The sequence below is a fragment of the Cornus florida genome, unplaced genomic scaffold (genome assembly GCF_030987335.1).
Source record: "Cornus florida cultivar Cherokee Brave unplaced genomic scaffold, ASM3098733v1 CherokeeBrave_3.0.0_Hap2_Chr08, whole genome shotgun sequence".
NCBI lineage: Eukaryota > Viridiplantae > Streptophyta > Magnoliopsida > Cornales > Cornaceae > Cornus > Cornus florida.
Window position 1 is genome coordinate 81,723,444 of NW_026775578.1, and position 17,250 is coordinate 81,740,693.

The 17,250-nt window shown below is 37.0% G+C and overlaps 1 non-coding gene across 1 annotated transcript; it reads left to right on the top strand.

The window, feature by feature from the left end:
* Nucleotides 1-12,086: 12,086 nt before the first annotated feature.
* LOC132272137 (small nucleolar RNA R71) lies at nt 12,087-12,193 on the top strand. The gene has a single exon (XR_009469973.1). It is a non-coding gene; the product is annotated as a small nucleolar RNA R71 (small nucleolar RNA).
* The last annotated feature ends 5,057 nt before the right edge of the window (nt 12,194-17,250 follow it).

Sequence of the window (17,250 nt, forward strand, 5' to 3'; positions counted from 1 at the left end):
ACCCTATGTCTCGAGGACCTTAATGGTCATTGGGGGGATGATTCCTTTCCTCGTAGTGAGAAATTGACTCATCCAGGTTTTGTGTTACATTTTATGAGTGGTTGTCCTTTTGAGAGGCATTCCATTTAATTCTTCTTATTTTGTGAAAATTCCATTTAAAAGATCACTTTTACATGTTTATGAGCCCCATTATTGTCGGGCATGCCTTAAAAATATGTTTAGGATAAATGATTATGTGGTAATCCGTGTGAGGATATAGATGATACGTTTTCATATACTGTATTCGCTTAACATATTAGTGCCATTAGTGGTGTAAATCGTGTCATCATTTGTTTAACCCCTATGTGATAGGTGGTTCATTTGGTTTACCTTATATGTACTGTGTGTATAGTACTAAGGTATTCTTTGGTTTATGTCATTTAATTTTGCGAGTATACACTATGTGAGTATCTGGTTTATATTATTTCATCTTTCCTGCAATTATGTTGGGGTTCTGTAACCTTGGTTGTCGGGATTGTCATGAGTGAGCTACGTAGTAGACTTGTGTTTTGAGATTTTAGTTGTCTATTATAGGGATTTTGACCCAGCGTTTTGTCTTCTGTATGTAGCCTTACAGTAGGCCTACTTCAGATCTGTGCTTAGGTTTTCAGTTTTGTGGGTCTGATCTATTGGCCTGAGGGCACAGACTTGTCAGGCTGTGGATTCGTGACTGGTGTTGTTGTGATAGTATTTTCAGATATGGGAGTCGTTAGTTACGTCAACGTTAGGGATTTAAGGCCTTAAGCGTAACAGTGCAAATGACATTGTTATTAGAGTTTTGGGATTAGCTACCCTAACTCTTGCAGATGCCTGGTGTCCTAGTGCTTTTGGTAATGATCATTTTCGATATTGATGTCATTTGTATCAAAAAGTTTCTTCTGGGTTGACCTGTTGGGGGCATGTGATGAACAAGTGCCTTATACTGTCATGCTACCTTACTGACGAGTAAGTGTGGGCAGGTTTTGGTCGTTGTTCGTACTGCCATATCATTCTTAGTCATCTATCTTGATTTGACTTGTCGTTGTCTTGGGATTCTCTTAGTGATTGACATTGGGTTAATATGCCGATTCGTTTGGCAGGTGTCACTCAGTTCTTGGTTTTAGCGTTCCTTCGGATGATCTTTAGGATTTTGGAGTTATCCTTTAGCACCTTATGGTCTGTCCTTTGGTTTAACCTTACTTCGATCTTGTTCAGTTCTTTTTGTGTGTTTTGGATTTCGGGGACGAAATCCCTTTAAGGAGGGTAGGTTGTAATGACCTGGTCATTTTCCTTCCTTTCATTTTTTGTCTTTTTCTCGTTTGTCACTTTGTTGGCACAACCTCACTTTTCGTGTTCGGATTTGATTTCGATTTTGCATGCATCCACGATATTTAAATTCCATGCTATGTGTATTTTTACTTTTGTAGAAAATCATGCTAGTGATGTACTTTCTTCCTTAGGGGTATAGATGCACACTTCTTTAGAAATTTTCTTTCTTTTGGGGTTATTTGTGTAATTATTATAAGTAATTATTTTTCGTCTTAGGGGCCATTTTGTAAATTAATTTAGAAGATATTTTGGAAAAAAGACCTTTTTACCATTTTTGGAAAGTGTGACAAGTGTCACACTCTCATGGAGCCACTTGTTGGCATTGGGATGGAGTCACTTGGAAGCATAACCTTGTGACATGTGGAGGGTGAGGATTCATACACTTGTTGGCCTAGGATAGGTGCATATGTTGGCTTGGATGATTGACAAGTGTAGGTGTGGGATTAAGGAGCCATGGATTAGTGACAAGTGTAGGCACCAAATTAAGTCTTACATATATGTGTGTGTGAGAGGTAGTGTAAGAGCACATAGTGAGTGGAGGAATACTAGATCCTCCACTCACCACATTTCATTTCATCTCTCTCCTCTCAAACCCTAACCTAGCCACCATTGAAGCAAAGCTTGGCTTAGAGCTTTAAGCTTCATTTTGGTCCCATTCCACTCACCTTAGACCATAAAGCTTGGAATGCAAAAGCTTTGCCTCACCTTACTCTACATAACCCTAGAAGGGTTTATCATTTTGAGCTTGTTTGCCTTGGATTCTAGAGAGATACTTCTCTAGTGAGGTAGGGGGTGTTCTAGTTTATTATCTAAGGGTTTTACTTGCTTTTGTAATGAAATATAAGTTGTATGCATGTCTTATGTTAATTTGAGAATTAATGATTAATTGTAACTTGCATATAACTCACTTTAGACTTTGTATATGGCATGACTATGACTTGATCCTTGTTATATATTAATTTGGGATGATTTAAATGAGTTTTCAAATCTAGAGATTTAATGAATTTAAGTTAATTTAAATTCTACTTAATTGTACCTTGCTTGTATTCCATTTTAGACTTGATATATGGCATGGCCATGACTTAATTATTGTTATATATTAATTAGGGATGATTTAAATGAGTTTTCAAATCTAAAGATTTAATGAATTTAAGTTGATTTAAATTTTACTTAATTGTACCTTACTTGTATTCCATTTTAGACATGATATATGGCTTGGCCATGACTTAATCCTTGTTATATATTAATTTGGGATCATTTGAATAACTTTTGAGATTTAGAGATTTAATTAATTTAAATTATTTAAATCCTACATGATGATACCATGCTCATTTTGCACTTTTTATTTGATATATATAATGACCATGCTATATTGTTTAACATATATTAATTTGAGGTTATTTGGAATTAATTTGAAATCTAGAGAATTTAATTATTTTTATGTAATTAAATTCTATCTAATTGCTCCATGGATTTAATTGTGTTTTAAAAGTTGTTTCTATGTTTAAATCATGGACTTGGACTTGTTGTATATTCACTTAGTTATATATTAAGTATTGGATAACATAGTTGTTATATTTTTATTCATGAGAACATGTTTTCTTTATTAAATATATTGTTGTCTTGTGTAATGAGTTGTACACTTTGTATGTACACTTTGTATTTGACATTTTTCATGCCATAGTAGTTGTGGACTTTGAGTATGTATTGTATATGTTTCCAAATTTAGTTATGCATGGTAGATAGTTGATTATCTTGTATATACATTGGTGTGGTCGTCGATGTACAACCAAATTTATGCAAAATAGTGTGGCCAAGTTTTAAATTTATAAATGCCACTACTACCTCTAACTAAAAATATAGTTAGGGTGAGTAGGGATCGTCCCAAGGGATTGTGGGTGCTCTAACAATGGAAACAATATATAGGTTAGTAGGTCGAGTGATTAAAAGTGGATTGTTTAGTTGATTAGACTACAAACTAAACTAAACAAGTTCAATGTAAAATAAGCAATTTAAATGAAATTTAGAGAAAATAAAAGAGTGATGTCTTGGGGTCTAGAGGTCACCACTAAACATCACCATTTTAGACATTCAATGTATAATTAATGAGGGGAAACATGTGTTACAATTTGAGAGTGTGTGATTGATTGTTTCAACAAGAATGGATGACCAATTAAGCATATATTGACTAAGTAACCTAGTAAATAGCACAATACATCAAACTAAGCCATTAATCCTTCATTTAAGCTCACAATCCTAACACATCACATGGTTAGAGAATAATACTACTTGCATTTATAAGCATGGAACATCAAACAACAAGCATGGATTGTCCTCCTATCTAACAACTAAGGTAACTACACTACAACTAAGCTAAGGGCATGAAAATTAAACTAAATAAACTAAGGGAGAGGCACAATCCATCAAGACATGAGTATGAACCATCAAATAAACCACAATAGTATTCTACTAAGCACTATGCCTTGACAATCTCTAGATCCATAGCATCAACACACATAGACATGCATCAATAACATAAAAACTAGAGATAAACACATGAACATCTATTCTAACATACATAGACATATGGATAGAATGAAATGATCAATTGGAAGTATTAAACCACACAAATCATTAAATAAACAAGATTCATATATAAAATAAGTGTCAAGACAAAATTATAACACAAATCCCCTCAAAATACAAAGCATTAGAGTCTAGAAGGCATGCTTAGGGCTAACTCTAGCCCCAAGAAGATGTTTAGCCACTCATTAAAGTAGTTATCCAACCCTCAAGGGCTATCTCCGTGGTAGGAATAACCTCCTTCTTGATGGAAACCCTAGAAGAATGGAAGAACTCCCAAGAATGTATCTCTAACCTCTCTTCCTCTCTTTTTTTCCTCTCTAAGAATGTTTCTAAGTATATGTGTAAAAAGTAGCTTAAATCTTTAAATTGGTAGCTCAAGTGTCATACCAAATGGTCTGGACTTGTGCACAAGGGCTCCTCCAATGATTGCACCATGAGACAACTTTTAATGAACTGGAACTTTTTTTTTTTTTTTTTGGACTTAAGGCGGTTCAATCGATCGAACTATGGTGAGATCCATAGAACTTAGGTGAGATCCATCGAATACTGCAGAGATCGATCATCCTTGGCGGCACCTTTTTGAATAAAGATAAATCTCTGAGATATTTTGGGATATTTTGGGAAAGAGACAAAAGTGGTAGGTGGGGTGGTAAGTGAGGATAAGATCAAGCAATTTCGATCGATCGAAGGAATGTTGGATCGATCAAAAATGATGGAATCTTTTGGATAAGAACAAGGGCTTGGATCCATCTTGAAATGTCTAGATCGATCGAAGGAATGTTGAGATCGATCGAACTTGCTGTTTTTCCACACTCTGCTTCCAATTTGCTCCTTTCTTCCATCCAGCTTGAGTTAGCTTCTTTATTGCTCTTATTTGGCTGAATTAGCTTATTTTTGGATAAGCACCTGAAAAAGGTAATAACATGAAATTAGTCTAAAATAGGAAAATAAAATAGATAAAGGTCCTAGAATACCTAAGCTTAAAGGGTTTAATTGCGCACTTTTCAGCACTCATCACACTCCCAAACTTAAATATTGCTAGTCCCTAACAATGAACTACAAAGTAAAGGAATGGAATGAACAACAATACAACTATGAACTAAAAAGCAATAAATGGATAACGCCACTTTCGTAGGGAACACGATTGCATTTATCATATGCAACAAGTCTTTTAAACCCCTAAGTTACCCTTAGTAGACGAGTGAAGTCTCGTGAGGGTTTCCAGAAATGATACCCACAAACATTAAGCTCATTCTCACAAAAAGAGGCACCAATATATAAAACAAGTATTGGGAGAAAATTACCTCAAGTATGTAATTTTTCAACCATTTCCAAGCAGTATCCCAAAATCTCAACATTCAGTAAGCAAGTATGGTCCTCCATACATTAAGAAAATGATCATGCAAATCAAAACAACTCTAGAATCCTTTTTGAGTGGACCGGCATCGAGTATGTTGCTATCTTAGCCAACTAAAGAAATGATCACATCCTTACCCTCAAAATAGCACACAAATCTAGTCCCGATCATCAAAACAAAGTGTAGACCTTTTATTAAAGCTTTATTGATCTAGGTGCGCTTATTCTTTTCACTTGATTTTGTTTTTTTTTTTTTTTTTTTTTTTTTACTCCTAAGGATCAAAGATGGAAGCACAGTACAATGTGTTAATCTATTAAGTTTTCTAGTGATCCATGAGGTCAAGCGTTAGGTTAATGACTCTCAAACCAGACGGTTTTAGGGCATTAGGTGTTAAAACACCCCTAAGGACTTATAAGCTCAAATTAACTAGGCTACAAATCAAAACAACTTCCATCTAATCATTTCCCACTTCTCACCTTTTGGGAGAAGTCCTCACTTTTTTTATTACTTTTACAACTTTTTTCTTTTTCTTTTTTTTTTTTTTTTTTAGCATTCAATTATTAACCTAAAGTTTGGGCCCTCCACCTTTCGGCGCGAGAAATTCAGTGCTTGATGAGGCTAGAATCCCGGCTACTCAATGAAAAGGGTTGGTTATCCACTTTTATCAAGATGAAAGCTTTCAATGCACTACTAGCTCAATTGGGATATAACCAATTCAATAGTTAACAAAACATGTTCCCCACAAATGAATGCTAGTGTGCGCCTGTACTAGTGTAGAATCTTAGAGTGAATCTCAAAATAATAACAAAATCAGGATGATGTGGACCATAAGTGCAAGCAAGATATCAATATTTCGAAAAACTTACTCCTAAATGGCATCCACAAGGCATACAAGGAGTATTGGACTCTCAAGTCAAGTAATTTTAAAATTTTAAGCAATATAGTCCTCAAAAAATCAAACTCATAGCTAGTTATGGACCAATCATAAAAAATCCCTCAAATACACAAGTCATGCTTAAAATTTTGAATTAAAAGCAAACACTGCAATTAACACCATTACCCCCAAACATAAATGGCACAATGTCCTCAATGTGCAAAGAAAGCAAAGGAAAGAGTATACCAGCGCAACTATGGCAAAGAATGGCCGGGACATAAGTATCCAAAGCGGGTTATATAACCCCCCCAAACTCGGGATTAACTGTGGTCCTGAAAAGATGACACTTGGATAAAACTCATCAGATAACAAAAGGGATAATAATAGTGCACAATGGACATGCAAGTGTAAATGGGATTTTACCCAAAAAAAAAAGTGTAAATGGAATAATAAATGAACTAAGGAGAGAGGAATAAGGATGGTCCTGAAAAAATTTTAGGCAGCACTCTCTCTCACTGAAGTCACTAGGATGCACCTGATAAATGGAATCAATCACAGACAAATATATCAATATAAAGATATGACATCCAAAAGATAACATGTATAGAACGAAAAATAATGTACATAACAGTGTCTGGGCCAACAGACTGGCCGCAAAAATATCATAACAGTATAAATAGAACAGTTAAATATCACAGATATATAAAAATGACTAGAGTAAAGAGATAGAGAGATCAGACAGAGGAGGTCGGGTGAGCGAGGCGTGATCCCTAGATATCTCCGGATATATCTCGCAGCGCAGCCATGACATCTGAGCAGAGAGATGCCACATCAATATTGAGGGAGGCCACATCAGACCGAAGAGAGATAACGACGTCCTCCAAGGTCTGTATACGCTCTCCTAGGCCGGATGTCAAAACTAGAGCATCAGGTATGACTGGGTCAGGGGAATAATACTCATCCTGACTAGGCTCCGGGACATATAATGGCGACCCTGCCTGAGAGTGATGTGGTGACTCCTATATTGGCTCTCACTCCAGATTAATATCTATATGCATGTCCACAGCCGCCGGTGGGTCTGCTGGATTATGCTCTGCTGGCACTGCTGCTGCCGCTGCCTCTATCTTTGCAAGTTCCGCCTCCTCAGCTGCCAAAATAGCATCATGCTCTAGGCTCTTGATAAGAGCATTATAGCTCTTATTCCAGTCCTTTTTGAGAAAGCTAAAGGCCCCTATCTTAGGATGCTCCTATGGATGGAAAAGGTAAAGCTGGTCCCACAGGATCTGAGTAATAAGATGAGCGAATAGAAGGTACTTAGCCCGTTTAGGCTTTGACTTGCTGATGTAGTTTGTGTAGAGCTTCATCATGACACTCTAGTAGAGTGCCGGGATAGATACCCAGTGCCTAGTGTAGAAAGCATAGAGGGTGGCTAGAAAATCAAAACGCCTTTGGATCTTATGCCCCGCCATAAACACATTTCGGTACAAGACTAAATCGAAAAACCATAAGTCGTCGGGAAGATAAGTCCAAGTGGCGAATGTTTCGCCAGTTGCATAGTGGCCTATCAATGCAACAGCCATGTCTACGTTAGAAGGCCTCTGCAAAATAGGATAATGAAGCTCGGGAGGGTAGATATGCGGGCACCGAGAAGATCTGGCTAATGTATCAACTATAATCCGGATGGGGTAGCCATCGATGGTGGTCTGCAGCTTTGATAGATTACCCGGGGTCGGCCGGAGTTTCTGGAAGAACATCTGAACTAGCCGCGGGAAGATAGGATAAGTAACTGGCACCAGAATGACTGAAATGCCACGCCGCTCGATGTTGTCAAAAGCTGCCAGAGTCAAGACTGACCGGGAGAAGAAATCAATATCAAAAACTGACTCATGTGCCACTGAAAGGCGTGAGTATCTCGGGAGAGGCCGGTCTCTAATCTGGCTTGGTTGTGCCACTGGTAGAGACGGAGAAGATGTATGCTTAGCCTCATCAGAATGAGATGAGAAAAAGGCAGAGGCAGAAGAGATAGAGAAGTCAGACTGAGCCGGAGCTGGCTCCTCATACTACTCTAAATGCTCGGGCTGCTTAGGCTGCTCGGGCTGCTCAACATGCTCTGGAGATGATCTGGAGCATGTGAAGGTCCTGCCTCCTTATCTAAACAGGATCGCACTCTCCGCTCATATTGTCGACGGGCAACTATCTTAACCCGTGCCATAGCCTGCAAAAGAACGAAACACTTGCAAAGTTAGCCACAGATAATAAAGATTTGAAGCACACATATAGAAACATGTATGTCAAATAAGATAGACAACTCAGAGTATAATCATGAATCTACAAAAGTGATCATGCAGCCAAGTAAACAGTAACTAAGTGAAGCATGCTCAATAGTGCGAGTATGGAATGCATCCAATGTGGAAAACACATGCATTAGGTATCAAAAAACTAGCATGAACACTATAGATAGTGTGTGAAGTGTGCATATGCAAATCTGTGAAGTTCGATCGATCTGTCAGATCAATCAGGACTAAGTTCAATCGAACTTTAATCGATCGAACTGCTTCAAGAAATTTAAAAAGTCACAGATCTGTGACTTGGATGGCATGGGGGGTACCCAAGCAAGGTTGTGGGTCCCTCTACACCTCAACAACACAAAAATGGTCACTTGTGCAGGCACGTGACCCCCTAATTCAAAATTGAAACAAATATATACACAAAATATATACATATAGATATACATGCTTGATAATCGTCAACAATGGCACAAATCCAACCTAGAAGCTCAAATCAAGATTAAAGCTCGAAAATGAAAATAAGGTTGAGAACTCACCAAGTCGAGTGAAAGAAGTGGAGACGAAGGAGATGCGATGAGATCTAGAGGTGGAGATAAGATTTTGAAGCTCGGGAAACTCGCCAGAGGTTGGGAAGGTGGGTTGCAGCAGTGGGAGGTGACAAGGGTTGAGATTAACGGCCAAATCGATCAGGGTTTCTATTTTTAAAAATGATCTCCGCCCTGTTCAATCGATCTGGAAAGATCCTCGATCGATCGAACATAGATCGATCTGTAAAGGACTCGGATCGATCTAACCTTGTAAAACATTTTTTATTATTATTATTATTTTTTTTTTGAATTTTTGGAAAAATAAAAATAAAATGAAATGAAAGTAAAAGTAAAGATTAAAATAAAAATCTTTTTGAGGTTTTTTGAAAATAAAATAAAATAAAATAAAAATAAAAATACAGTCAAAGTCAATGAAAGAACACAGATCGATCAATCCAAGATCGATCTGGAAGATGCTTCGATCAATCGAACAGGTAAAAACCTACAGACAAGTTCGAACGATCAGACAGAGAGCTGTTTTATGCAGGGTTCAAAAATTTTCCAAGTATTGGAACTGAAGATCGATCCAAGAAGAATTTGGATCGATCTTGGAATTTCAGATTGATCACAAAACATTTCGTACGACGGGACAGAGAGGTGAAATATGCAGATTTGGTGCAGGAATGAAGTTCGATCGATTGAACCTCTTTTGAGATCGATCGAACAGGCACAAGATGCCTATTTCAGAACTGAAAGTGCAGGTATATTCAACCAAAATCCTCAACAATGTGTATGAACCCAGAATATATCTAGACATTGCAAGAAACAAAAAATAAAATAGAAATGAGGAAGGAATAGGGTTGTAAACCCTATGAAGCATTGCTAGTCTTTAACGTCTCTAGCAAGACGTTGGACTCTTTTAACCCGGATCAAATATCTTGTTATGCATCCCCTCTTTGGCGAGGTGAAAAACACTTTGAACCCCATCCAACAAATGGTTTTTTAAGGAACTTGTTGGATTTGGATCAAAAGGAATTGACGGTCTTTCATCAAGGCAATTCTTGGGCTTTCATGCCCTTTCAACACAAGGTTTTGAAACAATTTTCTTTGAATTCAAGTTTGAAGATAGACTTTTGGAAATTCCACTTCTAAGCAAGGACTCAACTTTATCACAGTCATTGTCAATGCATTTTTCAACAACACATACTTCTTTATGCTTGTCTATGGAATTCGGGGTCAGATTAAAGATGTTCAACTTCACTTTCATATGCCCAAATGAGATTTTCATTATCCCTGTCCTTCAATTTATGTTGGCATTTGCGGTTGTCAAGAAAAGACGGTCAAGGATAATAGGAATTTGGCTATTGGGGCTCGGAACCGGTTCCGTGTCTCTGACAACGAAATCAACGGGGAAGAAGAACTTATCAATCTTACTTAAAACATCCTCTATGATACCCCAGGACTTTTTGATGGATCGGTCGGCAAGCTGCAAAACTACCGACGTCAGTTTCAAGTCTCCTAAGCCCAATTTAACATATACCAAGTAGGGAAGAAGATTGATGCTTGCTCCTAAGTCTAGAAGAGCCCAATTAATGACATGGTCACTGATTATGCAAAAGGTAGTAGGTGAACCGGGATCCTTAAACTTTGGGAGAGTATTATATTGTAAAATGGAGCTCACTTGCTCGGTTAAGACCACTTTCTTTGGTGCTTGGCTTTTGTTCTTCCTCTTTTGGGTGCAAAGATCTTTCAAGAACTTGGCATAAGCCGGAATTTGCTTGATTGCATCCAAAAGTGGAAGATTAATCTTTACTTGCCTAAACATTTCAATGACTTCATTGGTCTTGGTCTTTTGTTTTTCAAGAGAAATGGACCCTTTCAAGGCATCCGGAAATGAAGCTTTAGGCTCAAAAGCTTTTTCAAATTTTTTCTTTGAAGAATCTTCAACACAAGAATTTTTCAAACTGTCACAAGAATTTTTCAAATCATCTTTCAAAACTTTATTCAAATCATTTTCCATTACTTTTTCAACAAAGGGGTCATGCACATGCAATGAAAGAGGAATAAGATGTGAAACGGGATGGGTGTTAACTTTTGGTTGCACCAGTTCACTCTCTTCATTGGACATACTTACTTGGTTGTCCACAATTCTTCCTTTTTCTCAAGGTTGTCACTGCATTAACATGTTCGATTATGTGACCTTCCGATGAGAAATGAGTCTCCACAACAGATTGTTGCTTTAGTGGTGCATTCAAAAGCATCTTCCCTTTCTCTCTAGCATTCAAAATACTAGCTATTTGCTCGACTTGTGTTTTTAGCTTAGCAATGGATTCAGAATGGGAATAAAGCAATTGAGTATTCGCTTTTAGAGTGCCTAGAGCGGTCAACACTTTCTCCTCAAAAGCGGGACTCCTAGAATTTCCTCGAGAATATGATGATTGGTTAGGAAATGAGAATTAGAAAATTGATTGCCATGCGATTGAAATGATGATGATCTAAAACCTTGGGAACCTTGGCCTTGCATTAGAGATGGAACATACTTCCCTTGAAAGCCACCATGGGGAGGGTTTGACCCTTCCCTTTGGCTTTTCCAAGAGAAGTTTGGATGGTTCCTCCAACTTGAATTGTAATGAGTGCCATAGGGATTATTCCCTTGGTTGACAATTGTAGCATTGACTTGCTCATGGTTTTCACTTGGAACATGTCCATGGGGACAATTGGAAGTAGAATGTAAAACACTTGAGCAAGTCATGCAAGATTCATTAGATGCACGATGATGAACATGATTAAGGGAGGAAGACATTTGATTCGCCGAAGTTTGGATGATCAAGAATTGGTCAAATCTTTGAGATAAGGATTTTATCTCGGCGGCTATATCATTGAAATTGTCAACTTGATATAAGCCGACATTCTTCCTTCCACCCAAGTTTCTACCATTTTTAGAAGATAAGGATCTATGCATTGAATTTTCACCCATACTTTCATACAATTGCCACACATCATTTTCATGCTTATCAAGATAAGAGCCACCCATAGATGCATCAACCATACCCTTATGACTATCTAGTAAACTTTCAAAGAAGTATTGAACTAGTTGCCACTTAGGTATGTCATGATGTGGGCACTTCTTAAGCAAGTCATTAAACCTTTCCCATGCCTCATGAAGCATTTCCCCATCCCCTTGAGAAAATTCACGAATGGAAGTTCTCATGGTATTGGTCTTTAAACCGGGTAGTACTTCTTCAAGAACTCTTGTTGCATTTATACCCAAGAAGTTATCGAAAAAGGCCTAAGATTGTTGAACCAATATTTTGCCTTGTCTTTAAGGGTAAAAGAAAAAAGTTTAAGTCTTAACACTTCTTCTGGCATGTCCGTGTATTTCACGATAGAACACACTTCATGAAACTCATCCAAATGGTTATAAGGTTCTTCACTTTGAAGTCCATGATAGTTGGGAAGCATTTGAATGGTTTGTGGTTTAATCTCATAATGATGTGCTCTAAATGGGGGCAATTAAATGCAAGTGGGTGCATTGTATTTATTAGGCACATAATGGTCTCTTAAAGCAATGGGAGGATTCACAATTGGTGGTGCTAAACGAACACCTTGATTAGCTTGAACCATAGGAGCTTGTGGAGTAAAAATTGGCCGACGCATTCCCAATGGAACTTGGCCTTGTTATTGTGGGTGAATGAATGGTCTAGGCATGCGCAACGGTACTTGAATGTTTTCATGATACACATTAGGGTAGAGGATGCCTTGTTGGTCTATGTGACCAAGGTCCTCCACATGGTCATCATTTAGTTCCTCCATTAGTGAAATAGAGTGGTGAGAACTACCTCTTCCCCTAGGATTATGAACAACCGATTCAAGATGCAAATTAAGAGGGACAAAAGTAGGATTTAATGACCTAAGACCATGCATACACTAGCTAAACAAATAACAAGCAAATAACAATCACTTCGCCCCTATAACAAATCAATCAACAAACATTCTCCACATACATTGATCCCATACTCCCATTCTTGAACAATATGCAAAGAAAATTAAATTACCTCCGCGCGGGCTCACGATTTATCTAAGAATTGAAAAACTTGCCACCACGCGGGCCGACAATTTAACTAGAGATTGAGTTAAAAAGATCTCACAAAGGGTCCTTAAGCAACTTCAATTCATTTTCAATTTTCAAGCCTTGCTATGCTTTGTAATTTTTTAGATTTTAGCCTTTTTTGCTTTTGCTTAGCTTCAATTGGCTTCCTTACTTTTAATTCTCTTTTGCTCAACTTCCTTTACTCAATTCACCTAGCCAAATAAGAACAAACACAATAAATAACTAAAAATAAAGTAAAGAAAAGACACGATCAAAAGAGTACTAATTCCTAATTGTTTCCAAAACACGGCATTGCCAATTCAAATCCCTGGCAACGGCGCCAAAAACTTGGTGTGCTCGTCGATGTATAACCAAATTTGTGCAAAATAGTGTGGCCAAGTTTTAAATTTATAAATGCCACTACTACCTCTAACTAAAAATATAGCTAGGGTGAGTAGGGATCGTCCCAAGGGATTGTGGGTGCTCTAGCAATGGAAACAATATATAGGTTAGTAGGTCGAGTGATCAAAAGTGGATTATTTAGTTGATTAGACTACAAACTAAACTAAACAAGTTCAATGTAAAATAAGCAATTTAAATGAAATTTAGAAAAAACAAGAGAGTAAGGTCTCGGGGTCTAGAGGTCACCACTAAACATCACCATTCTAGACATTCAATGTATAATTAATGAAGGGACACATGTGTTGCAATTTGAGAGTGTGTGATTGATTATTTCAACAAGCATGGATGACCAATTAAGCATATATTGTCTAAGCAACCTAGTAAATAGCACAATACATCAAACTAAGCCATTAATCCTTCCTTTAAGCTCACAATCCTAACACATCACATGGTTAGAGAATAATACTACTTGCATTTATAAGCATGGAATATCAAACAACAAGCATGGATTATCCTTCTATCTAACAACTAAGGTAACTACACTATAACTAAGCTAAGGGCATGAAAATTAAACTAAATAAACTAAGGGAGAGGCACAATACATCAAGACATGAGTATGAACCATCAAATAAACCACAATAGTATTCTATTAAGCATTATGCCTTGACAATCTCTATATCCATAGCATTAACACACATAGACATGCATCAATAACACAAAAACTAGAGATAAACACATGAACATCTATTCTAACATACATAGACATATGGATAGAATGAAATGATTAATTGGAAGTATTAAACCACACAAATCATTGAATAAATAAGATTTATATATAAAATAAGTGTCAAGACAAGATTACAACACAAATCCCCTTAAAATACAAAGCATTAGAGTCTAGAAGGCATGCTTAGGGCTAACTCTAGCCCCAATAAAATGTTTAACCACTCATTGAAGGAGCCATCCAACCCTTAAGGGCTATCTCCATGGTAGGAATGACCTCATTCTTGATGGAAACCTTAGAAGAATGGAAGAAATCCCAAGAATGTATCTCTAGCCTTTCCTCCTCTCTTTTTTTCCTCTCTAAGAATGTTTCTAAGTATATGTGTAAAAAGTAGCTCAAATCTTTATATAGGTAGCTCAAGTGTCACACCAAATAGTCTGGACTCGTGCACAAGGGCTCCTCCAATAATTGCACCATGAGACAACTTTTAATAAGCTGGAACTTATTTTTTTTTTGGACTTAAAGAGGTTCAATCGATCGAACTGTGGTAAGATCGATCGAACATAGGTGAGATCCATCGAATGCTACAGAGATCGATCATCCTTGGCGGAGCTTTTTTGAATAAAGACAAATCTTTGAGATATTTTGGGATATTTTGGGAAATAGACAAAAGTGGTTGGTAGGGTGGTTGGTGAGGATAAGATCAAGCAATTTCGATCGATCGAAGGAATGTTGGATCGATCGAAGATGATGGAATCTTTTGGATAAGAACAAGGGCTTGGATTCATCTTGAAATATCTAAATCGATCTTGCTCTGATCGATCGAAGGAATGTTGAGATTTATCGAACTTGTTGTTTTTCCATACTCTACTTCCACTTTGCTCCTTTCTTCCATCTAGCTTGAGTTAGCTTCTTTACTGCTCTTATTTGGCTGAATTAGCTTATTTTTGGGATAAGCACTTGAAAAGGGCAATAATATGAAATTAGTCTAAAACGGGAAAATAAGATAGATAAAGGTCCTAGAATAACTAAGCTTAAAGGGTTTAATTGCGCACTTTTCAGTGCTCATCATACATGTAGATATATACATTGTTTCACAACTTGTTGATTTTAGAAACTTGGGGATGTCGTTGTATGACTACGGCTAGGACATGGTTCTAGTACGGGGGATTATCCCCCTATAGTCTAGTGCACACATAGGGTAGTTACCCGTGGGCTAGTTACCCTAAAGTAACCACGTTGTCGGTCTGATCCAGTGTGATGTCCGAGTATCCACCTTATTTAATTTCGCATTTCATTTCAAGTTGATAACTAGAAAATATTGTAACTTGTTGTTCCTTATTTGATTTCCTATTTTGAGTTTCAAGATGTTAACTTTAAGAAATCATGCTTTATGTGTTGTATTGGAAGTTCCAATATTGGTTAAATTGCATCGATATTGTGATTTGTGTTTTATTGTTCTAATGTGGCTTAGGAATGATCCTATAGATTCAATTGGAACATAGACGTTAGGTGGCATGACCCAATTTAGTTGTTTTTGTATTCTAGACTTCAAGTTGATAACTTTGATGATCTGTATCTTGTTATATTGTATAGTATGCTTCTATATTGTTTAAATTGCATAAATATTGTAGTTTATGCTTGGAATGCTTTAAAGTAGCTTAGTGATGAACGTTAAAAAGTGCGTATTTAAACCCCTTAAGATTGAGTATTCTGGGACCTTTATCTATCTTATTTTTCCATTTTAGATTAATTTTGTATTATTGCCCTTTTTTAGGTACTTATCTCCAAAATAAGTCAATTCAGCCAAATTAGAGCGTAAAAGAAGCAATCTCAAGTTAAATGGAAGTAAGAAGCAAAGTGGAAGCAAAGTGGTGGAAAAAAGCAAGTTTCGATCGATTAGATAAATCTTCGATCGATCTCACAATGATCGATCCAGCCTTATCAAGATGGATTGAGCCTCTTGTCTTTATCCCCAAGGAATTCCATCTTCGATCGATCCACACCATTTCGATCGATAGAACTTCTTTGATCTTATCCCCACCTACCACTTTTGTCTTTTTCCCAAAATATCCCAAAAATATCTCAGATTTGTCTTATTCCAAAAAGGCGCCGCCATGGTTCAATCAATCTCTCCAGAATTCGATCGATCGAACCCCCTCAAGTTCAAAAAAAAATAGAGTCTAGCTCATTAAAAGATGGCTCATGGTGCAATCATTGAAGGGACCCTAATGCACGAGGCCTGACCATTGGGTGTGACACTTGAGCTACCTATATAAGGATTTTGAATCATTTTTACATAAAAAAGAGATACACAATCTTGGAGGAAGAAGATCATTCCTACCATGGAGATGGCCCTTGAGGGTTGGATGACTACATCAATGAATGGCTAAACATCTTCTTGGGGTTAGAGTTAGCCCTAAGTATGCCTTCTAAATCTTGATGTTTTGTATTTTGAGGGGATTTGTGTTGTAATTCTTGTCTTGACATTTAATTTATATATGAATCTTGTTTCTACAATGATTTGTGTTGTTTAATACTTCCAATTGATTATTTCATTCTACTCGTATGTCTATGTATGCTAGAATAGATGTTCATGTGCTTATCTCTAGGTTTTGTATTATTGATGCATGTCTATGTGTGTTGATGCTAGAAATCTAGATATTGTCAAGGCATGGTGCTTTAATGGAATACTCTTGTGGTTTGTTTGATGGTTCATACTCATTTCTTGATGGATTGTGCCTCTACCTTAGTTTAATTTTCATATCCCTAGCTTAGTTGTATTGTAGTTGCCTTACTTTCTTAGATGGGAGGACAATCCATGCTTGTTATTTGATGTTCCATGCTTATGAATGCAAGTAGTATAATTCTCTAGCTTGTTAATGTGTTTTGATTGTGAGCTTAAAGGAAGGAATAATGGTTTAGTTTGATATATTATGCTATTTATTAGGTTGTCTAGACAATGTATACTTAATTAGTTATCAATGCTTGTTGATTCAATCAATCACACATGTTAGTATTACAACATATATTTCCCTTCATTCATTACACATTG